At 36.1% G+C, this 22,481-nt stretch overlaps 1 non-coding gene and 1 pseudogene across 1 annotated transcript; both read right to left on the bottom strand.

Moving 5' to 3' along the window:
• Positions 1-498: 498 nt before the first annotated feature.
• LOC107609727 (serine carboxypeptidase-like) lies at positions 499-1,357 on the bottom strand (annotated as a pseudogene).
• Positions 1,358-14,296: 12,939 nt separating this feature from the next.
• On the bottom strand, positions 14,297-14,404 carry LOC148550644 (small nucleolar RNA R71). Its single transcript, XR_015893671.1, has one exon. It is a non-coding gene; the product is annotated as a small nucleolar RNA R71 (small nucleolar RNA).
• Between the last annotated feature and the right edge of the window lie 8,077 nt (positions 14,405-22,481).

Raw genomic sequence — 22,481 nt, 5'->3', positions numbered from 1 at the left:
AAGCCCCTCAATGGCAATGCTAGACATCTAAGGCTTGCATCGGCTGTTCCTTTGAGCTCTACATTTCAGCCCATCATTAAGGTTTTAAGAGAATACTACACATCATCACGTACTAGTTCATAGTCACAATTTTTTTGTGTAAAAATTTTAAGTGAAAATTATTTTACAGTGGCATAATTAACAAGAAGGTGGAAAATCAATGATAGTTATTTTCATTTTATGTTAGCCATGATTCATGAGAAAGAAATATTAGCTCCATTTAGTTTACTTGTTTGGATGGTGTCTCCATACTGAAAACTCTCTATTTCATTATACAGCCTTTGTGTGTGATTTTTAGTCCTTTTTTTTTTTAATATCTGTGCCAGTTAATGGCATGACAAAGTAAAAGAGAAAAGAAAAAGATCATTCACTGAGGATCATGGCATCATGCTGAACTAACATATTTATTCAAAGATTTATTTCTAAATGAATAAAATCAAATACAGATTTGCGCACAATTTCAGGGATAGTAGTAGAAGCTAGACAATCCCAAATATTATGCATGGAGCCATGCCCACAAGTTAATATGATCACAAGCTATGCCTTGTTATTTTTGCTTTGAGTCCATCATTTAGGAGAGACATTAGCTCCACTCTTTTTCGGTGTTAGTTTCCCTTGCATCCAGTTTGTTAGCATCTGAAGTGCAGCTTTTGGTTGATCCATGGGAATCATGTGCCCAGCTTCATTCACCTGTTTTTTCACAAAATAAAGTTATCAAAAGTGGATATAACAGTGTCAGCTCAAGAACACACCCTTGAACACAAACCTTGAGGAACGCAAGAGGTCCATGGCTTTTAAGAGTCCCTGCTGCTGCGCCATCTACAAAAAATGGGACAGTAGAAGCTGCTCCAAACTCCTTTTGACCTGACCACTCCATTGCATGAACCCACCTTGAATTCCCTGAGCAATGAGAAACAAAAGCATTAAGAATATTGATCATTGCACTTCTTTTTTTGTCCTTCCGACACAACCAACTTTAGCTTCAAATTAATTGAGTTGGCTGCAAAAAGCTTACCAAGCCAATTGCATATGAGATCTTCTTCTCCAGCATATACAAGAACCTGGATTCCATCCTCAAGAAGAGCCAGGAATATGGTGATAAGTCTTCAAAAACCCTGCAATGAGATTGCGAAAATGTTTGCTTCCGGCAGGTGGCTCGTATGGAAAATAAGAACTATTTTTTAAAGTGCTTGCAAGATAAGCTAAAAAAGGAATCTTCTCATCGGCAACAGAATCATCCTCAAAGGACAAATCTAGAGAGCTGCTGATCCCTTGAAATCCATTTTTAAGAAACTCAAAAATAACTTTGATCTGTCATATACAAATGGATTTTGCATCAATTTCCTTCAGGGAACAGATATTATCTTCTTGAAATATCAAGCTTTAGAAAAGCACCCACTTGGGTAGGATTACGAAGTTGACAACTGTAAACTGATAAAGCATGGGAAATTCTGCTCCAAAGTGTTTCTCAATCATCCCTTGCAGCGCAGCTCTGAACCATGAAACAAATATTTACACAGTTGGCAATGACACTATGTTCTTGAATTCCAATATTTCCATCCACTCAATGCTGAAACATTCATCACATCTTCTAAGAATTTCCTTCACAGCCTTAACAGAAAGGTATATCAAAGGCACATTGAATGAATCCACTTTTTCTTCACTAATCACTCCCTGCATTAATGATAATTAATCAATCAATTTGTTTCACTCTTCATTAGTAATCAAATAATCATTCAATAAAAAATTAAAACATAAAACATTCAAATATTCAGTAATCAAATAATCATTGAACATGGCATAAATAAAAAACGCAGAAGAAGTTAGCAGTGAACTGACCGTCGAAGTCTAAGGTTTTTTTCTTGGTTGAGCTTCTGCTCTCTGAACTCGAAGGAAGGAAACTGGAATGGAGATGGGTTTTTCTTCTAAGCAGTCTGAGAAGAGGGGGGCAGAATCGTAACGGAGACAGAGGCCAGGCGACGAACACAACTCAGAAGACGGTGGTGGGTTGGAAGAATCTGCGACGACCAGACGAAGACGATGGTGACTGAGCGCCCGACGGACGGCAGCAGGAGCGCGATGGAGCAGATGAATACCAGGAACTGACGCGCCGAGCTCGAGGAAGAAGAAGCTGCGATTCTTGAAGGAGGAAGAAGCATGGACGACCAGACGACGATGGTAGTGCCTGAGAGCGACGGACGGCGACAGTCCTTGCGGCAGTGGTGGAGAAGCTAGGGTTTCCTGTTTCAACTTCCTTTTTTGATTTGGGGAGAAGCTGTTAAGATGGGGGTTTGGGATGAAGACTGAAGGTAAGGGGAAGGAAGGTCATCCGTGCGGGAACCAAAACGACATATTTTAATCCAAAACGATGGCGTCTTGCATGCGACGCACAGTGAGACAGATGAGAGAGATTAAGGAGAAGAGAGACGAGAAGGTTTCTGAACACAGATGAAGAACAATTTTGGTTTGTTATTATTTTAATATGTTTAACACAGATGAAAAACAATTTTGATTTTTTATTTTTTTAATATGTTTTTGTTTTGTTGTTTCAATTATTTGAAACTATAAAATTAGGATTAATTGAATTCTAAAATTTCATTAATTTAAAAGGGTATTTTTGTCTAATCAAATAAAAGAAGGATGTTTAAATATTTTTATAAAATTAAATAAATAAATGTTTTTTTATTTTTATTTAATTAAAATGGTGTTTTAGTAAAAGTGGTGATATACTATATATTTAAAAAAAAAAAATTAAATGCTGACGTGGAAAATAAATTCCACATGTCTTATTATTATTTGTCCATATTTTAAACGTATCGATACGTATGCATTTATCATCGTACTGTAGCAAACACCTTAATATTATTACTAACATCCAATAGACGACACTGACATGCCTGTTAGATTTTTTTTTCTAATTTTTTTTTTTATATATTTTGCATACTTATTACTAATTTAAAAAATAAATATTTTTATAAATTTGGCCAACTGACAGTAATTTGTGATGAAATACATTAGACATCCTAGAAAATTAACATTTTTAGTAAAAAAAATAGAAAATTAATTAACAGTAATAATAGAAAGACAAAAAAAAATTAAAAATTTTATTTTATTTAGTATTTATTTATTATGGAATACATTAAATAAAGACAAAAATAATAAGTTTTGATAGGTTTTAACTAATATTTTTAAGTTACGAAATATTTTTAATTAATAAATATTGATTTAAAATATGAGATAACTATATGGAGAAAAAAATATTGGATATCAAATATTTCTCATAAATATATATGATTCCAAAAGAAAATTCAATTAAGAGATAAATATCAAAAGTAGTAACTAGGAATGGATCTATGTATTTTGTTGTGAGAGCAAGTATCCCACCTACAATTTGAAAAATTTGTTAGTGGTATATGATAATAATATCTATTTATTTTCATTAAATAATTAAATTTGATCCCACAATAAATTTTTATTCAAATTTTGATTTTTAATAGTTAATTTAAGAATTTTATATTAAATGTCTATTAGAATGATTAATTCTCAATTTAAATAAGATTGATATTTTTTTTAAATTAACTCGAAAAAATATTATTTAACTTTTTTTGAAATTTTTTCAGTAAAAACTGCATTAATTGAAAGTATTTTCTCAACTATAAATATCAGTAAGAGTTGACTACTAATTGTATGAGAAGTAAATTTTTAAATAATTATTTAGTGACATATATAGAAAGACAGATATTTCGATTGTATTGTTAAGTAAAGGATTACTCAGTTTTTTTAAAATATAAAACCTAAAAATAAAATTCTAAATTAGATGTTATTATTTAAATTATTATTCTAGTGTTTTAATTTATAAATTAGATATTTTAAAAATTAATCATATTTTATAATAATAATTATTTGTACATAAAAAAAAGTTGTCTATATAAAATATATATTAAAATATAAAATACATATTAAAAATAAATTAAATAATACACATATTTATATATAAATATATAATAATTAATAGATAATTTAATAACTGAGTTTATATACACGTTATAGTAGTTTTATTATTATAAAAATTCTTATTATGTTATATATATTTTACTTTTATTGTCAAAATTTTTTGAATCTCTCACTAATAGTAACAATATATTCTAAGATCATTAATATAGCATTATCTTATTATAAGAAAACAATAAAATGGAGCCAAAAATATTAAATGTGGTCTAAAATGTCTTTAAAGATGAAATTAAGGGGGAATGGATTAAAATGGTAAACGATAATATATATTCAAATGAGAATCCATGAATGTAGTATAAAAAATGAGAATGCATGTAGACAATTCGAACCAATAAAGATTAACGGAAGAGATTTTCTCTATATAAATATAGGCATAATAATTATGGATCATCGATCAATTTGACTACGAAAATTAAAAAAAAGTAATAATTAAGAGTCTTAATTTATTTTTTAATATTTAAAATTATGAAATTTTAAATATATATTACTTTTTTATCCCAAAAAAATTATTATTCTTTTAACTTTTAAATAAAAATTTTGAGCTTTTTATTTGTTTGATGTTTTAGAAATATATATATTAAAATTTTTACATTTTTAAATATTAAGAGAATAAAATAAAAAAATTAGAAGTTCCATTTATTATCTTTAAAAAAAAAATACAGTTGGAATGGTAAATACCACTATGTCCAAAATTAAAACAAGGAATAATTTGTCATATTTTCTATAAGCATATATAGGGGTGCTTCTAGAAGACATAGTGATAAGCAAGTATTCATAAAGTAAGTGACATTGATTTTTAGATTTGTTGTTGCGTGCATGATACTTTTACCTGGTGTATATTTCCATTCTTATTAAAGGATTAAGTTTCCTCTTTTTTTCTTTTTCCATGTCTGAAGACAAGATATATTTTAGCCTTTTGAAAAAAATTAGACGAGTACATGTAAAAAATACTCTGATACTTATGTTATTATCAGTATGAGAAGTATATTGGATTTTTTTAAATAAAAAATTTTTATTTATTAGAATATACCGTTTGTAACATTTTTACTAAAATTCATCATATCTTTTATCTCGTTTATAATATAAACGAAATAAAAATAGACATATCTTGTTTATGCTGTAAATGAGATAAGACCCAACAAGGTAGATGTGTATATTTCGTTTACATTGTAAATGAGATACGTGTATTCTTATTTGTTTACTCTTTAAACAAGATATATATATATATATATATATATATATATATATATATATATATATATATATATATAATGTTTACAGTATAAACGAGATACGTTTCGACAAATTTTTAGCAGCTATAAAAGGATGTGCAGCCTTTTCTATTCTCCACAAACATTTCACTTCTTCTTCTCTTCCATTTTTCTTTTGAAAAATAAGTCAAAATGTCTAGTAGTAGTGGATATGTGGTTGTAAATGTATATCCCAATTGCCATATGAGAAACAGTGATACTGGCATGATATTTGAGTGCCAGAATCCCATTCTGTTGCGTACCCAGTGAATAAGTTCTTTATCGGAGTTGAAAAGTCTGATATTGGGTAGTATTGGTGGTAGCGGGAGAAAAGAGATTGGAAGGATGGGGTATTAGCACAGATGAAAAATTGAGTTTTTCAATTTTGTCTATTTTGCCTCCATGGCAACGAGCATGTGCACCTCATGTTTGATATCCATGGGAGAATCATGGCAGAACAAGTGATGGAGCTTTCTACGGAGGTAGGTGAGATATTGGTGGCGGTAGATCTGGCCAATCGAATTTTGTGCAAGACGACCCTCCTCTCGCACCACCACTGCTACATGCAGTGGAAGACATGGACATTGATGGTGGGATTCTGACGAGGAGTATGTTGCGGATAACAACGACAGTAGTTTTTCTGAAAACCATGTATGTGTTATTTCGTTAGGGAGGTGCATAAGGTTGGAGGAGCGTACAAGTGTTTAGCACCCACCCTGTCCCAAGACCATCGACAGTTGGACAACAGTCTCATCTACAGTGTCATCCTGCCGTTGATACAATCCAGCCCATCCGTCAATATTTCTGTTCTACAAGATGTAGTTAGGCAAAGCTATCACTTCAAACCCTCATACAAAAAGGTCTGGATGGCAAAGTAAAAGGCTATTACGCAGATGTATGGTGATTGGGAGGAGTCATACAATAAGGTGCCGAGGTTGCTGCAAGCACTGCAGAGTTGTTGTCCCAGAACGATATGTGAGTTTAGGGCTGTACCGTACTATGATTGTCACCTTTATGGTGCGTGATAGTAGCATGTTTGATAAAGTATTTTGGGCCTTCCCTACCTGTGTGGAGGCTTTCAAGCATTGCAAACCATTCGTCTCCGTCGATGGCATGCGTTTGTATGGCAAATATGCTGGTGTTTTGCTCATTGCAGTGGCACAAGATGGTAATAATAATTTCCTTCCTGTAGCATTTGCAATTGTTGAGTTTGAGACCACCGAGCCTTGGTCTTTCTTCCTTACTAATCTGAGATGACATGTGACTCCATAAGATGGTCTGTTAATTATTTCTGATAGATCCCATGTTATCAAGGCTGCACTGAGAGCCGATGATAGTGGTTGGCAGCCTCCTAGAGCGTTTCATGCTTATTGTGTCAGGCACATAGCGGCGAACTTCATGTCTCATTTCAAGTCTGCCAAGGGAAAGACATATCTCATAAATGCTGCTTATAATCCAAACCAGGCTGAGTACAAGTGGTACATGGATGCCTTGAGAGGTTTGTCGCGAGAGATAGCAGATTGGGCTGGTAGGTTCAACAAAGAGATCTGGCTACAATACTGCAGCAACGGTCGAAGGTTTGGGCACATGATAACAAATCTCTCCAAGTGCATGAATACAGTACTTAAGGGTATACATTATTTACCTATTTCAGCCATTGTGCGACGCACCTACGAGAGGCTGCAGCAGTTGTTTGTCAGGAAGGGAAGGGAGGCACATGCACAACTTGGGGCGGGGAATAAATTTTTTCAATGGCTGATAGCTGCTGTTGAGAAGAACAAAGAGGGGATATTGAAGATCCGCGTTACTCACTGCGACAGACGGGCTTCAGTGTTTGTGGTTGAAGAGTTAGAGCCTTTCGAGGATTGGTCGCAAGGTTCATTTCGTGTTCGGTTGACGGCAGGTATGTCTGATTGTGGCCTTTTCCAGTCACTCCATTTCTCATGTTGTCATAAATCAGTCGCGAGATACGTATAAACCAGTCGCACAGGATGGACACCACTGGAAAAATCTCTAGTATATCCAAGAGACTAGCAGCGGAGTGCATTCTACAATGGCTGTGGTGGCTCAACATGATGCAGAGTATAGGGAGTGGTATGTCCATGCAAGCATCACGGAATCCCAAGATAAAGAACGACACTTCAGAAAGTCATCAAGTAGTGGCAGCCACCAGAGATGGACCTGATTGTTTGACTTGTCAGTCATCAGGTAATTCCTAATCATCAAAAGTATGTAACATGTCGTGTATTGTCAGAGGGTGCCTGGATCATCGGTATCGGGCATCTGTCGGAGTCGCTCTTGAAGCCGTGTCAGCTTGAGGAAGAAAGATTCCTTCCTCTGTGCACCCTGCTGCTGAACTGCAGGAGGTTTGGTACCAAGTAGCCGCTCCACCAACTCCCAGGACTTAGTCCTATACCATGTGTGAAAATCATAGAAGCACGCACCCACCGACTCTCCATGCGTACGTAACTCGAGGTGGTACGTAACGTCTTGCAGGGTGATGGTGCACTCACCCTATGGTAGGTGAAAAGTGTGGATCTCAGGACGCCACCGCTCCACGAATGCCGTGATCAGGGAGTTATCAAATACGAAGTCTCTGAGTAGCACTGTGTGGCCAAAGCCAGCCTCCTTCAAGTAGGGGACAATGACATCCAATAGTGGGGTAAGTGTGTGACTCACTCGCTTGGAGAGAAGTTGGCGAGACCTTTGATAAAAAATAAAAAACTGAATAAGAATTTATAAAGCTATAACCTATCAAATTTAACATAAAAAAGACTTCCAATAACATTCACATCACAAATTAATTTAACTGATAAGTAAAAACAAATTTAACAAATAAGTAAAAATATTTACTTAATAAATTAGCTTAAATAAAAATATTTAATTAATTATTTATTAACAATATTTACTTAGGGTATTTTTATAGAACTAGTATACAACACATATTTAATAACAATATATTCATCTACCAAACATGTGTTTTATACTAATTCTATAAAAGTACCCTAAGTATGGCTACATATACATGCTCTAACATAAACAGAAAAAAAATAACACTAACCTCGAAGTCGACTGCCTCCGCGATGTGTCATGTCGTGTTCAATTGGTTGATATCCGAATCATGTGCATCTGCACGCGCCATGCTCGCTGAGTAAGTCGGTAATATGGTTAGAAGAGGGTAGAAGTTGGAGGAAAGTTGAAGAAATGAATGAAAAATCTATTCAAAGAACATTGTAAACGAATTATATATATGGGTTGCATTTAGCATTCTCTCGTTTATAGTATAAATGAAATAAGATTGTACGTATCTTGTTTACATTATAAACGTGATAAGACCGTTACACATCACGTGTACAAACATGATATGACCACATCGTATTGTATCTTATCTCGTTTACAGTGTAAACGAAATACATGCAATTTTATTTCATTTACACTGTAAATAAAATAAGAAATATGATGAATTTTGATAAAAATAATACAAATTATATATTTTGGTAAATAAAATATTTATTTATTTATTTAAAAATCCGAAATATATTAGAACTGTAAAATTAATTTAGAATCTAAGACTTTCAGAGGTAGACATTAGGTGAATATCATTGATGTCACGACTGATCATTAAATAGGCAATAATAGTTATTAATTTACTTGGTTACAATTTACAAACTCATAATTAAGATAAAATAAAGTTGAGCTATGACTTATAATGTACAATAAAGATCGAATTATAAGATTGCATTTGTTTATAGGGATAGGACACTGAGACAGAGATATAGAGACACAAAATCATGTTTGACAGATGAGAGATAGACATAGACAGAGATATTGTGTCCAAAGATACTGAATTAGTGTATTTTGTATCCATTCTGACAGGAAGGACACCAGAGACACTAACAAAGAACACAACTTATTTTTTATTTTTTTATTGTTTTTGTTAATTTTTTATAATTATATTTTTTATTATTATATTTTTTTCTCAATTTTTTTGAATGAAAAAAATGAAAATAAATTAGATTTTCATAATTGGTTCTACTTTATCACTAAACAGAATATAAGAACACTAAATTTTATGTCTGTGTTCTTTATGTCTTGTTCTCAGTATCTTGTCTTGTCTTGTTCTTAGAAAAAAACGTAGCCTAAAGTAACAGATCACATTCTCCAAATTTTTTTTGCCAATCATATGATCTTTTTTGGCTAAGCTTAGAAAATAAAATAAGTTGTAACTCGGTTAAAAGATAAGTTATGGTGAGCTTCCAAAGCTTAGTTAGATTCTTATGTTGACACTAATAAAAAATAAAAAATAAATAACTCTATAATGAGTTTTATGTGCTGAATTAATTGTGAAATAGGTATTTTATCAACTTATAATAAAAGACCAATAATTATTTTTTGCTTAAAATCTTTAGTTTATGAGTATTGGTTTAATCAAAAGATATTGTGACATAGATTATATAAATTTAAAAATAAATATACATAAATTATAGAATATGAAAATAAAGTAAATGAATCAATTATTCATATGTCAATATTTTGAATTAAGAAGTTCTAAAAAATTTCTTTGAGTATAATGGCTAGAGCCATTTTGTATTGGAGAATTTGAATTTATGAATTCGGTGCTAAAATTTTATATGTAAATTCATAAAGTTATCATAATAAGATTCATTGTTAATAAATGTAAATGTTTATGTAGATAGATGATGGCTTGAATCCACCACTTTGCTTTCTTTGCATTTAATTTCAAATGTTATAACAAGAAAATGGAATAATAATAATTCAGTTAAAAGACATTGAGATATTATAGTTACAAGTTACCATATTTAATGACTTTTACTTCAAGTCCTTTCAAATAGGAGTTCTACTAGGAATAGTAGATTTCAAGAATTGATATAATCAAAAAAGAAGAAATGGTTAGCCATGAGAGAATAAAAAATGTATAAAAAAATTATTCGTAAAGCATATATAGCTCAAGAATAGTCCTTAGTAATTGAAGCTGAATTTGTCCTTGTTTAGGCAATATAGCCATGTGTGCTTGATAAGGTAGTTTAGTTAATTGTCGGATTGATTAAAAGTCGAATTTATTTTCGAATTGGTTTATTGATTGATTATGACACATGAAATATTATCATATACAAAAGCAAAGAAATTCAAATATATAAAGTATATACTTTATAAGAAGTTATGATGTATTAAAATTTGATAAAAGATTTATATAAATAAAATAGATTAGACATGGTTATACCAAGATATAAATGACTTAATAATTTTATCTATTAAGGTCATTTGCCTTTCATTTACCTATAACAGTTAAACAAAAAATTATTAGAATGAATAATAATAATAATGGGATTAATATAATTACTTTGAGCTATTTCATTTAGTTGTCTATCTTTTGAAATTCAAAAAAAAAATTTATTAGTCATTTAATTATTGCTCTCGACTTAAAAGAGCAAACCAAATACTACAAAAGAAGTAAAAAAAAAATAGATATTCTATACTACTTATAAAAATGTCAAGATTAATCTCTAGGTCATGAATGTTGGTTTTATTAGCATTCACTCCCTCCTCATGTTTGGTACTTACTTGAACTTATAATAACAAATAGTAATTTTGGCTGAGACATTATGATGTTAGTGCAAGATGATATTAAATTTTAGTCTATATATTATCTGAATTTATTTTCATAAATATTATAATAAAATTAAATAGGTTACAAGATATTAACGATAAATTATTTTCTAGATTTAGGTCAAGTAACCCTTAATTGAGGACACAAAGAATGACGATGATGATTTGATCTATGAGGAACTATGTCAAATAATGGCAAAGTAATATGGCATATTAATGGTGGTATTGTTCTTTTGCCCAAAGAATAAAAACAGAACAAACAAACTAGTGGAACAAAAAATTTAAAATCATTATAAAATTTTATTGTGTGAAATTGTTTGGTGACAGCATAAAGTAAGAGTAAACTATCATTTCTATCCACAAAAGTTGTAAAGGCTGACAAATCTACCCACGAAATAATGAAATTAAAGTTATACCCATTAAAGATGAAATTCGTACAATAAAACTATCAAAACCTTAAAAAAACTACTCAAAAATCCAAAATACCCTTCTTCTAACCTTAATTTCCTTCATCCCTTATTCCCCCTCTCTATCCCCACTACAAACAGAGAGAGTGAGAGAGAATGGGTGAAAGAAAAGGTTGAAACGGAGTGAGTAAGAGAGAACGACAAAACGCGAAAAGAGAAAGGAAGAGTTGTGCTGTCGCTGCCGAAGCTTTCCTCGGTGTCACTACTGTCAGAGCTACCACCGAAGGAGAGGGAATAAAGAGAGGGAGAACTCGGGTTAGCCAGAAACTCTGTGCACGCACGCGGCATAGAATAATAGACTCCCATGCGAGTGGTAGTTCAGGGTTTGTGCTTGCTAATGCATTCGAATCTTTAGTTATTTTTCTTGCTTTAATTCATTATTTTCTTAGGTTTAATTATAGTTTTATATGCTAATCTTATCACTTTTAAGTATTTTGTACTACTAAGGTATTTGCTAAGTGTTTTCAAGAAATTATGATTAAAAGAAAGGCAAATCAAGCACCCAAAGGAAGGATGATCAAAGAAGCAACAAAGAAAAAATCTTGAGGAAACAGGAGGTGTGCGCACGCACACAGAGGAGCTCACGCACCAATCAGGGAGTGATTTTCGTTGCATGCATACGCACACGCCATGTGTGTTCGTACAAGCCCTATAATTTGAAGGGGGTGTGCCACGCCCTATAATCACCCAAAATTGAAGACTTGCCAAGCTCAAGAAAGCGTGCCACGCTAAGCAGGGCATGCCATGTGATAAACCATTATCTTATGGTTTATATTGTGTTTAATTGTGTGGTTTTATCAAATCTTTACCCACTTATTCATTAAATTAGCATGTATTTACAATTTCTTCCCAAAATTACCCCATGGTTGAAAAACTGCTTCCTAGAGATTTTTAATTATGTATTTTAATTCTCCTTTATTCCATTCGATGTCGTGATCTATGTGTTAAGTGTTTCAGGCTTTATACGGCATGAATGACTTGGAGATTGGAAAGGAGGCTTGCAAAAATGGAAAAAACACAAGAAATTGAGGAGATGACCAGCGAGAAGTGACGCGGACGCATGACTCACGCGACCGCGCGAAATAGAGGAAATTGCAGTGACGCGTCCGCGTGCCTGACGTGAACACACGGAATGGAAACTGTACAAGTGATGCGAAGGCGTGAACGACGCGCACGTGTGGCAAGGCAAGACGCTGGATGACGCGAACACGTGGATGACGCGATCGCGTGACGTGCGCGATCTGCAGAATTTGCTGGGGGCGATTTTGGGCCCTGTTTTGACCCAGGTTTTGGCCCAGAAAAGTATACTAGAGCCAGAAAACATGCAGAGACCAAAAACAACATTCATTCTGCGTAATTTTAGTTTTTAGATCTGATTTTACTCCTCCTCTAGGTTTTCTCTCTACACATTCATAGTTCTTAGGATTTTTGATTTTATTGCTTTTCGGATTGGGATATTGAGAAGAGTTATTACCTCCGTCAAGACTTCATCATTCTAGTTTGTTTTCCTTACTTGTCATTTACTCTTTCATATCCTCAACTTATTCAGAGTTACTATCGGATTATCTTTAGAATTTATTAATACAAGAACTACTTTTACTTTTTTATTAATCCTTTTTTATTATTATCTATCATGTCTTTCCTTATTTCCCTTTCTTATTTTGCAAAATTTACGTTCATAGTGAGCGAGTAGTTCCATAACTTGTTTAGAAGTTGATTGAAAGGAAGGCCTTGAGTTGGATGTTCAAGAGTAAAATTATAATTGGGATTAGCGTTGGGTCGCCTCTAATCACTGACACTAGTCCTTCCTAAGGGAGAGGATTAGAACTTGTGAATAAAAACTGACCTCCAACTTGCTCGACTTTCCTTTATCTGGTAAAGGATAACTGAGCAGACAACCTTCAATTATCAATTAATCTTGAGAGAACTCCATCAAGGATAGGGCTTCCAACTAATCTACTCCCGGTCAAGGTTTTTTATTTAAATTACATAATTTCTCTGATTTAATTTCCTGTTTATCAACTCAAACCATTTTAGAAAACATCTGATTAATAAAATAGCACACCTTTCTGCAACTCGTTGGGAGACGACCTGGGATTTATACTCCCAGTATTTTAATTGTAATTTTGTGACCACCCTTTTAAATTGATAAGCGAAATTTTGGTTGGTTGAGAACTATACTTGCAACGCATCTCTTATAATAATTTCTTAACTCGCCAATTTCTGTCACGTCAATTTTTGGCGCCGTTGCCGGGGAGTTGCAATAGAGTGCTAAGTTATTGATTGGAATTTATTTATTTGCATTTTATTTTATTTTTGCTACTATGAGCTGCATGTTTCTTTCGTTAAATGACGCGTTCACTTCCTGATCCAAGCTTGCCAGTATTTGATCCTGAGATTGAAAGAACTATTTCATGTATAAGGCAAGCTCGGCGTCGGTTAGTCCTCCCCGAGGGTGAATCTGAAACGTCACGTAAGGAAGAAACAAGCTCACTTTCTACTGATTCAGTTGATTTACGTGCAGGTGACATGGCAGCACCCAGAAGAGTTACTATCCAGGAGGCTGGAGCCCCTGATTTTACAATGCAACCGTTTCAAGCGCATCACCCAGCGGTGGCTACAGACTTTGAAATAAAGACTGCACTGCTCAACTTGATGCCTAAGTTTCATGGCTTACCTGCCCAAGAGCCTATCAAGCACCTTAGGGATTTTCAAGCAGCCTGCTCTACTGTCAGGTGTGATGCCGCAGATAAAACTTCTATTCTGTTGAAAGCCTTCCCATTCTCTCTTGAGGGAAAGGCGAGAGAGTGGTACTACACTCAACCCGCAGCAACTGTTTCTGACTGGGATATACTTAGAAGAGAATTTTTGGAAAAATTCTTTCCAGCTGAAGTTACTGATAAACTGAGAAAAGACATTTCCATGATTGTTCAGGACGAGTCTGAGACTCTCTACGAATACTGGGAGCGCTTCAACAATCTTCTGGAAGCATGCCCCCATCATATGATTGACAAGATAGTGTTGCTCGACTACGTCACACAGGGCATGAGGCCCCAAGATAAGACCAGATTGGAAAGTACTAGCAATGGGTCTATGAAAAAGTACAAGACCACTGATGAGGCATGGCAATTGATCAGCGACTTAGCTGAATCTACTAGGAATCACAGGCAGAAACAAAGCCGGTCAAAAGCTGTTGCGGAAGTATCCTCTAGCAGAGAGACTGCTACTCTAACTCAGAGTATCTGTGAAATGACCAACTTACTGAAGCAAATGCAGTTGAGTCAACAACAAGCTCAGCAAGCTCAGCCCTTTCCACCACAGCAAAGCCAACAGTTAGTCCCATAGAGAGTGTGCGGGATTTGTGCTGATTATAGCCATTATACTGATGAATGTCCGCAGCTCCAGCAGGAAGACAACACTGTAGCAGCCACTCATAACTTTTATGACCGTCCCAATCAAGGATACAATCAAGGTGGTAGCTACAACCATGGATGGCAGGACAATTCAAACCAAGGTTGGAGAGATAATTCTAACCAGGGCTGGAGGGACAACAATAACAGAGGAGGCAGAGACAATCAGGAAAATTAGAGGTGAAATAATAACAACAACAGGCAGCAGAACCAGAACCAGCCTTACAGAGCACCTCACCTGAGGTAATTCCAAGGACCACAATACAACCAACAGCAGACCTCTCAGATCACTTATCCCTCTTCATTTTCTAATGATGAGCTACTACAATCTATTGATCGAAGACAGCAGGCCATGGAAAACAACCTTACTTCTACTCTAAATGGTCTGAACTCTACCTTGCAAGCTCTTGTATCACAGATTGGATCACTAAATAACCCCAACAACCAACCTTTGAGCTCCAGTGGAATCTCCTCTCAACCATTGCCCAATCCAAAGGGTGGCATCAATGCCATCACCCTAAGGTCCGGAACCACACTGCAAGAGAGGGATCAGGAGGAGCCAATCCCATCAGAACACGCCTCAGCTGAAGAGGTAGTGGAAGTAGAGGATGCTGAAGAGGAAGAGGACATACAAGACATGGTTGAAGAAGAAAAAGCTCAACCACAGAAGGAAGCACCAAAGGAGGCAGACCCTGCAAGAAATACCCTCCCTATTCCATTTCCACAAATTGCAAGGAAGCCCAGGAAGCAGATGGAACTTGATCCCAAAATGGTAGAAATATTCAAAAAGGTTGAGGTAACTGTTCTCCTTTTTTATGTTATTCAACAGGTACCTAAATACGCAAAGTTTCTAAAAGATTTATGTATACATAAAGACAAAATTAATGAATTAGAAACTATTCCTTTAGGTAGTTCTATATCTACTTTAATGGGAGGTATACCTGAAAAGTGTAGTGATCCAGGTCCATGTATGATTAATTGTACTATTGGTGGTATGATATTTTCTGACTGCATGTGTGATTTAGGAGCATGTGTTAGTATAATGCCTTTGTCTATATATGATACTTTGAGGCACCCTCCCTTAAAAAGGTCGGCAGCTCGTTTTGTGTTAGCAGATAAAAGCATAATTACAGTGGTAGGAATTGCTGAAGATGTATTAATGAGCATTAAGGGGCTCACATTTTCCATTGACTTCTATATCCTGGAAATGCCCCCTAATGACTCAGGAAGGCCATCATCAATCCTTCTTGGAAGACCATTCCTGAAGACTTCAAAGTTCAAGCTAGACGCATTTTCCGGAACTTATTCTTTTGAAATAGATGGCAGAATAGTGAAATTCAGTTTAAATGGAGCTATGGAGCACCCTTTGGATGACCTTTCTATCTTCCAGTGTGACATCATAGATGAAATCGTGGCTGAAGTTCACCAGGAGGAGTTAGAAGAGAAGTACACAGGACAAGGTCCAAGTGTGGGGACACTTTCAGAGGACAATGAGGGTACTTTGCCACTATCACCAGTCCCAGATAATCCGGAGCCTGACCATGAGCAGAAATTAGAATTAAAGCCCCTTCCTCCACACCTCAAGTATGCTTACCTTGAGGACAAGCATAAGTTTTCAGTTACCATTGCAAGGGAACTCACTTCCCAACAAGAAGCACAGCTACTCAGTGTGCTGAGGAAACACAGAAAAGCAATTGGATGGAGCTTGGCAGACATAGAAGGCATTAACCCTCAAGTTTGTGAGCACAGAATATTTTTAGAAGAGGGAGCTAGGCCTGTTCGTCAACCCCAGAGAAGATGAATCCCACTATCTTAGAGGTTGTCAAAAAGGAAGTGACCAGACTACTTGAGGCGGATATCATTTATCCAATCTCAGACAGTGAATGGGTAAGCCAAGTACAAGTGGTACCCAAGAAGTCTGGAGTCACTACAGTGAAGAATGAGCATGGAGAGCTCATAGCAACCAGAGTACAGAACGCCTGGAGGGTCTGTATTGATTACAGGCGCCTCAACCAGGCCACTCGTAAGGATCACTACCCCCTTCCATTCATTGATAAAATGCTGGATCGCCTGTCAGGTAAATCATATTATTGCTTTTTAGATGGTTACACTGGCTATTTTCATATTCATATAGCTCCTGAAGATCAGGAAAAGACTACTTTTACGTGTCCTTTTGGGACTTATGTTTATAAGAGAATTCCCTTTGGCTTGTGCAATGCACTAGCTACATTCCAAAGGTGCATGATGAGTCTTTTCTCTGACCTTATTGAGGATTGTATGGAGGTTTTTATGGATGATTTTAGTGTTTATGGTGATTCCTTTAGCATTTGCTTAGATAGTTTATCTAGAGTATTAGATAGATGTGTCAGTACAAACCTTGTATTAAATTTTGAAAAATGTCACTTTATGGTAAGACAAGGGATTGTACTAGGACATGTTGTGTCTAATACTGGCATTTCTGTAGATCCAGCAAAGGTGGATGTTATTTCTAGTTTACCTTACCCCTCCTCTGTGAGGAAAGTCTGTTCGTTCCTTGGCCATGCAGGTTTTTACCGGAGATTCATCAAAGACTTTAGTAAGGTAGCACTACCCTTATCCAGACTACTGCAGAAAGATATTAAGTTCGAGTTCAGTGAGGATTGCAAACAAGCGTTTGATAAGCTGAAGACCGCCCTGACTCAAGCTCCAATCGTGAGAGGACTAGACTGGAGCCAGCCATTTGAAATCATGTGCGATGCTTCCCACCATGCAGTAGGAGCAGCGCTGGCTCAGCGTGAAGGTAAGGATCCTTTTGTAATTGCTTATGCGTCTATGACTTTAGACACAGCTCAGTCTAATTACACTACTACTGAGAAAGAGCTTCTTGCTATTGTTTTTGCTCTGGATAAATTCTGAGCCTATTTACTTGGTACTAAAGTAGTAGTGTACTCAGACCACGCAGCTCTAAAGTATTTATTAGCTAAAAAGGAGTGCAAAACAAGGCTTATACGTTGGATACTGCTACTACAAGAATTTGATTAGAAATTAAGGATAGGAGTGGTAACCAGAATCTAGTGGCAGACCACTTGAGTCGCCTTGAGCACATTAAGGATACCGCCACTCCTATAAATGATAATTTCCCGTTTGATAACTTACAAGCAGTATCTGAAGTAGTCCCTTGGTATGCGCCTGTAGCTAATTATCTAGTTAGCCGCACTTTTCCTCCAAACTTTACTAAGCATCAAAGAGACAAACTGAAAAGCGAGTCCAAATATTATATATGGGATGACCTATATTTATGGAGATGTGGCGCTGACCAGGTAATTAGAAGGTGTGTGCCTGAATCAGAATTCCAGTCTATTTTAGAGGCCTACCACTCATCTGAGAGTGGAGGACATTTTGGCCCTCAAAGAACAGCTAGAAAAATCTTAGACTGTGGATTCTGGTGGCCTACTCTTTTTAAAGACGCTGCTGAATTTTGTAAATCTTGTTCCCCATGCCAAAGGTTTGGTAATATATCCAAGAGGGATGAGATGCCTCAACAGACTATGCTTTTCTGTTAAATTTTTTATGTTTGGGGCATTGACTTCATGGGTCCATTTCCAAATTCTAATGGTCATTTTTATATATTGTTAGCTGTAGATTACGTTTCTAAATGGGTGGAAGCAATTCCTACCCGCACTGACGATGCTAACACTGTTGTTTCCTTTGTTAGAAACGACATTATTTGTCGCTTTGGATCACCACGAGCAGAAGACTGAGCTAGTGGAGTGTCCAACTTAAGGACGTTAAAGCAAAGTGCTAGGTGGGAGACAACCCACCATGGTACGATCGTTCCTTTCCTTCTTCTTCTTAGCTCTATTTTTCAATAACTCTTCTCATTATTAGCACATTTAGTTTGCATCTTCATCTACATATTGCATAAAAAAAAGGGGGAGTAGCGACGCGACAGCGTCGCCAACGCATCCGCGTTGCAGAAGAGTAAGAAAGCAAATAAATCGAACAGAGAGTCACGCGAGAGCGTGGCTGGAGGCATGCCTTTGGCACAAATCACCCCACGCGACCGCGTCGCTGATGCGTCCGTGTCATATGGGAAACATGCCTCCCACGCGTCCGCGTCACCCACGCGGTCGCGTGACCTGAAAATCGACGTAAGACAGGGTGCATGACCGAAAGTTGTGCTGGAGTGGTGCTGGAGTGGTGCTGAACGCACAAACCTTACCACGCAGACGCATGGCTCACGCGTCCGCGTCATATTCGATTATTGGCCACCCACGCGATCACGTCCACCACGCGACCGCGTCACCCTGGAATTTGGCAATAATGAGTTTTGAACAGAGAGTTGTGCGAGCGCGAGGTTGCCCTCGCGCCAGTAGCACCGCACGAGTCACGCGTCCGCATGACCGACGTGACCGTGTCGATTCATATGAGCGCAAGTCGCGCGAACGCGTACCCCACGCGTCTGCGTCGCTTGCGCCGCACAACTTATCCTAATTTGCCAAAATATCTTATCTTTCTCTTCCCCAAATCCTACTTTTTCTTTTCCTCCTTATTTCTTTCTTCCCCTTTCTTCCTTCTTCCTTTTTTCTCACTTTCTACTTTCCCTCTCTCACCACCATTATCAAGGTTTTTCTTTTCGTCCTCCCTCCTTACTTTTCTATTCTTCTTTTTATTTTTATGTTTTCTTCTCCTTTTCTTCTTCTTTTTACTTGCATTATCCATGTTTTCCTTTTCTTTCTTTTTCTTTTAATTGGTGTTGGAAATTTATTAGGGTCATTATTATCCTTATGATTTGCTTATGGATTGTTAAGGACTTGTTTGGCAATTATATATTTATTTTTAAGGGTTGCTTGCATGTTCAATTTATTATTTTCACTATCTTTTTATCATGCATGCTATGTGTTTGTGAAAACGTCGATATGGCATTGTGCACTATTTTTTTATAGATTTCTTTTAATCTATTACTCTATATGCTTGCTTTTCACAAAACCCTTTTTTATATTTTATTGGTTAAATATAATTGTTAATACAAACAGATTGTTAGTATGACAGATTTGGTAATCTAACTTAGACATTGAATGCTTGATCTATGCTACTCATGCCTTTGCCTGCATGCCAATAAACACCTTACATTTAATTGTCATCAGATGCACTTGCTATTTTCCGTTGATAATTTATCACATGTAGTCATGACCATGTGTTAACATCATTCATATCCTAATGTGCATTGATTACCACCTTTCCTGCCCTCTTCCTTGCTCCAACCCTTGACATTTTAACATACTTTTTCTTTTCTTTCTTTTAGGATGGCCACCAAGAAAGGCAAGGAAAAAGCCACTCCCAAACTACCCGCAAGAAGAGGAACAAAAAGAGCATTAGTGGCAGAGCCATCTTCAACTGCAGTTAAGCCCTCAACAAAAAGGATTAAGAGGATTATTAAGGTTGATGACAAAGAGAAAGCCTTCCCGGCAAAGGACACTGCACGATTTATCAATCGCTACTGTGAGCAGATGTTCCCCATCCTGGCAGAAAGGAGTTACAACAACGAATACCTTCTTATCCTTCCAACCCGTATTGCTGAATTTGTTGAGCCGCAAATTGAAAGAAAACAATGGGGTTTCCTTCAGAGACAGCCACGGCAGGTCAATCTTTCCTGGGTAGTCGAGTTCTACTCTAATTTCCACCTGCCAACCCTGCAGTCTGTCTACGTCCGTCAAAAACAAGTCCCCATTACAGAAGAGGCCATTCAACGAGCTCTAGATCTCCCCCTTACTCCAGAAGGACTGGACGCATTTCAAGAAGCCTCACTCAAGCGCCAGATGTACCAATTTGACTGGGACGCTGTTCTCAAAGTTATCGCACTACCTGGTAGCAGATGGATCTACGGATACCATCGTTCCCGACCTAAGGGAATATCGGCTTCTGCACTTACCTTGGAGGCTCGCGTATGGGCACAGATTATGTCCCATTACGTCTTTCCGAGCACTCACGAGTCCTCCTTCACTGCAGACATGGCCGTTCTACTATGGTGCATCCTTACAGACCAGCCTCTGAACCTACCAAGACACATCTGGAATGCCATGGGACACGAACAAATTGCGGGCAACTTACCTTTTTCCGCCTTGGTCTCAGATCTTGTCTCAGCAGCTGGAGTCTCCTACAGAGCTGGGGACACCAAAGCCATGCTTCCACGGGATGATCAATACGTCCCTCACGGGAAATATATCAAGTCTTCAGCCGTAACTACAAGCTAGCCCACTGAACCGGCTGAAGACATTCCTCCTTCAACACCACAAGCACCTACAACAAACCAACTGCTCCACCAGATACTTGAGAGGTTGGATCAGCAGAAACACAAAGCAAAGCTGAGAGAGCACCGTAACAAGCGTCGATTCACATACCTCAAGGAGCTACTTAAAGGAAAATACAGAGACTTAGACACCCTGGACTCCACTTCGTTTACCAGCACAGGGAGCCATGACGGTCCCGACTGTGGAGATACTGCTACCATCCCACCTTTGTTCCTGACAGATGGCACCGAGGACGGTACAAAGCCTTAAGTGTGGGGAGGTCGGTCAGTACCTGACTTCTGGAGGTAATTTCTCTTCCTTAACACCAATAAAATAGGATATTTAGTTAGTTTTTCTTTTATAGAATAGGATAAATTGCATAGTAATAGGATAGTTGCATGCATGTTCCACTTTATTGAAAAGACAGTAATCTTCTTCTAAGACCCTATTTTTAGAACGCAATTTCACTAATTTTAATGAAAACTTTTATGTTAAATTTGCTTGAGGTTGTATTTGGAACATCATTTTTGAGCTAAAGAACACACAACCTGTGAGACTTTGAGCCTAAATACATGGTTACATTATTTAGCCATAAATATTTTATTCTTGTGTGTTTACTTCTCTATGATTGTAATCTATATTTTGTTTCATCCTATATGTCCAATGTTTAATATATTTATATGCTTGCGTATGATTGAGGCCATTATTTGTTTATCTCACTTATCCAAATTAAGCCTACCCCTTAAGTTACCTTTGTTAGCCACTTCGAGCCTTTAAATCCCATTTATTCTTTATTTCACCACATCACTAGCCTTAAGCGGAAAAATAATTATATATCCCAATTGAATCTTTGGTTAGCTTGAGATAGAATTGTGTGTTAATTGGGTATGGGAAAATTGTGGGAACAAAAGATAATAAGGGAATGTGTCATGATAATATAATGGGAATTTGGGTACCTACTCATGTGAAATTATGAAAGAAAAATTAAAATTCTATGTGCATTGATAAACTATGTTTATTTTAATGTAAAAAAAATCCAAAAATATTCAATAATTAAATAAGGGGATAAAATTACCCCAATGCTAAGTTAAAATTTCAAAGATCAATGCATATGTGATAAAAATTAAAATAAAAGTTGATACATGAGTATGGAATGTGAAAGGAAAAATTTTGGGTAGCTAGGTGTGAAAATTTAAGTTACATAGAATATATATATATATATATATATATATATATATATATATATATATATATATATATATATATATATATATATATATATATATGTGTGTGTGTGTGTGTTAGGTGAAAGCTTGGGATAATTAAAGATTCAATTTATAAGCTTACCCAGCCACATATATATATATATCCTTACCCTTACCGTGGCCCCATTACAACCTTGAAAAG

This window comes from Arachis ipaensis, chromosome B7, assembly GCF_059453495.1.
Source record: "Arachis ipaensis isolate K30076 ecotype BB chromosome B7, ASM5945349v1, whole genome shotgun sequence".
In the NCBI taxonomy this organism is placed as follows: domain Eukaryota; kingdom Viridiplantae; phylum Streptophyta; class Magnoliopsida; order Fabales; family Fabaceae; genus Arachis; species Arachis ipaensis.
Note: the sequence above shows the minus strand (reverse complement) of the source record. Positions and strands in the feature narration are given on the sequence as shown.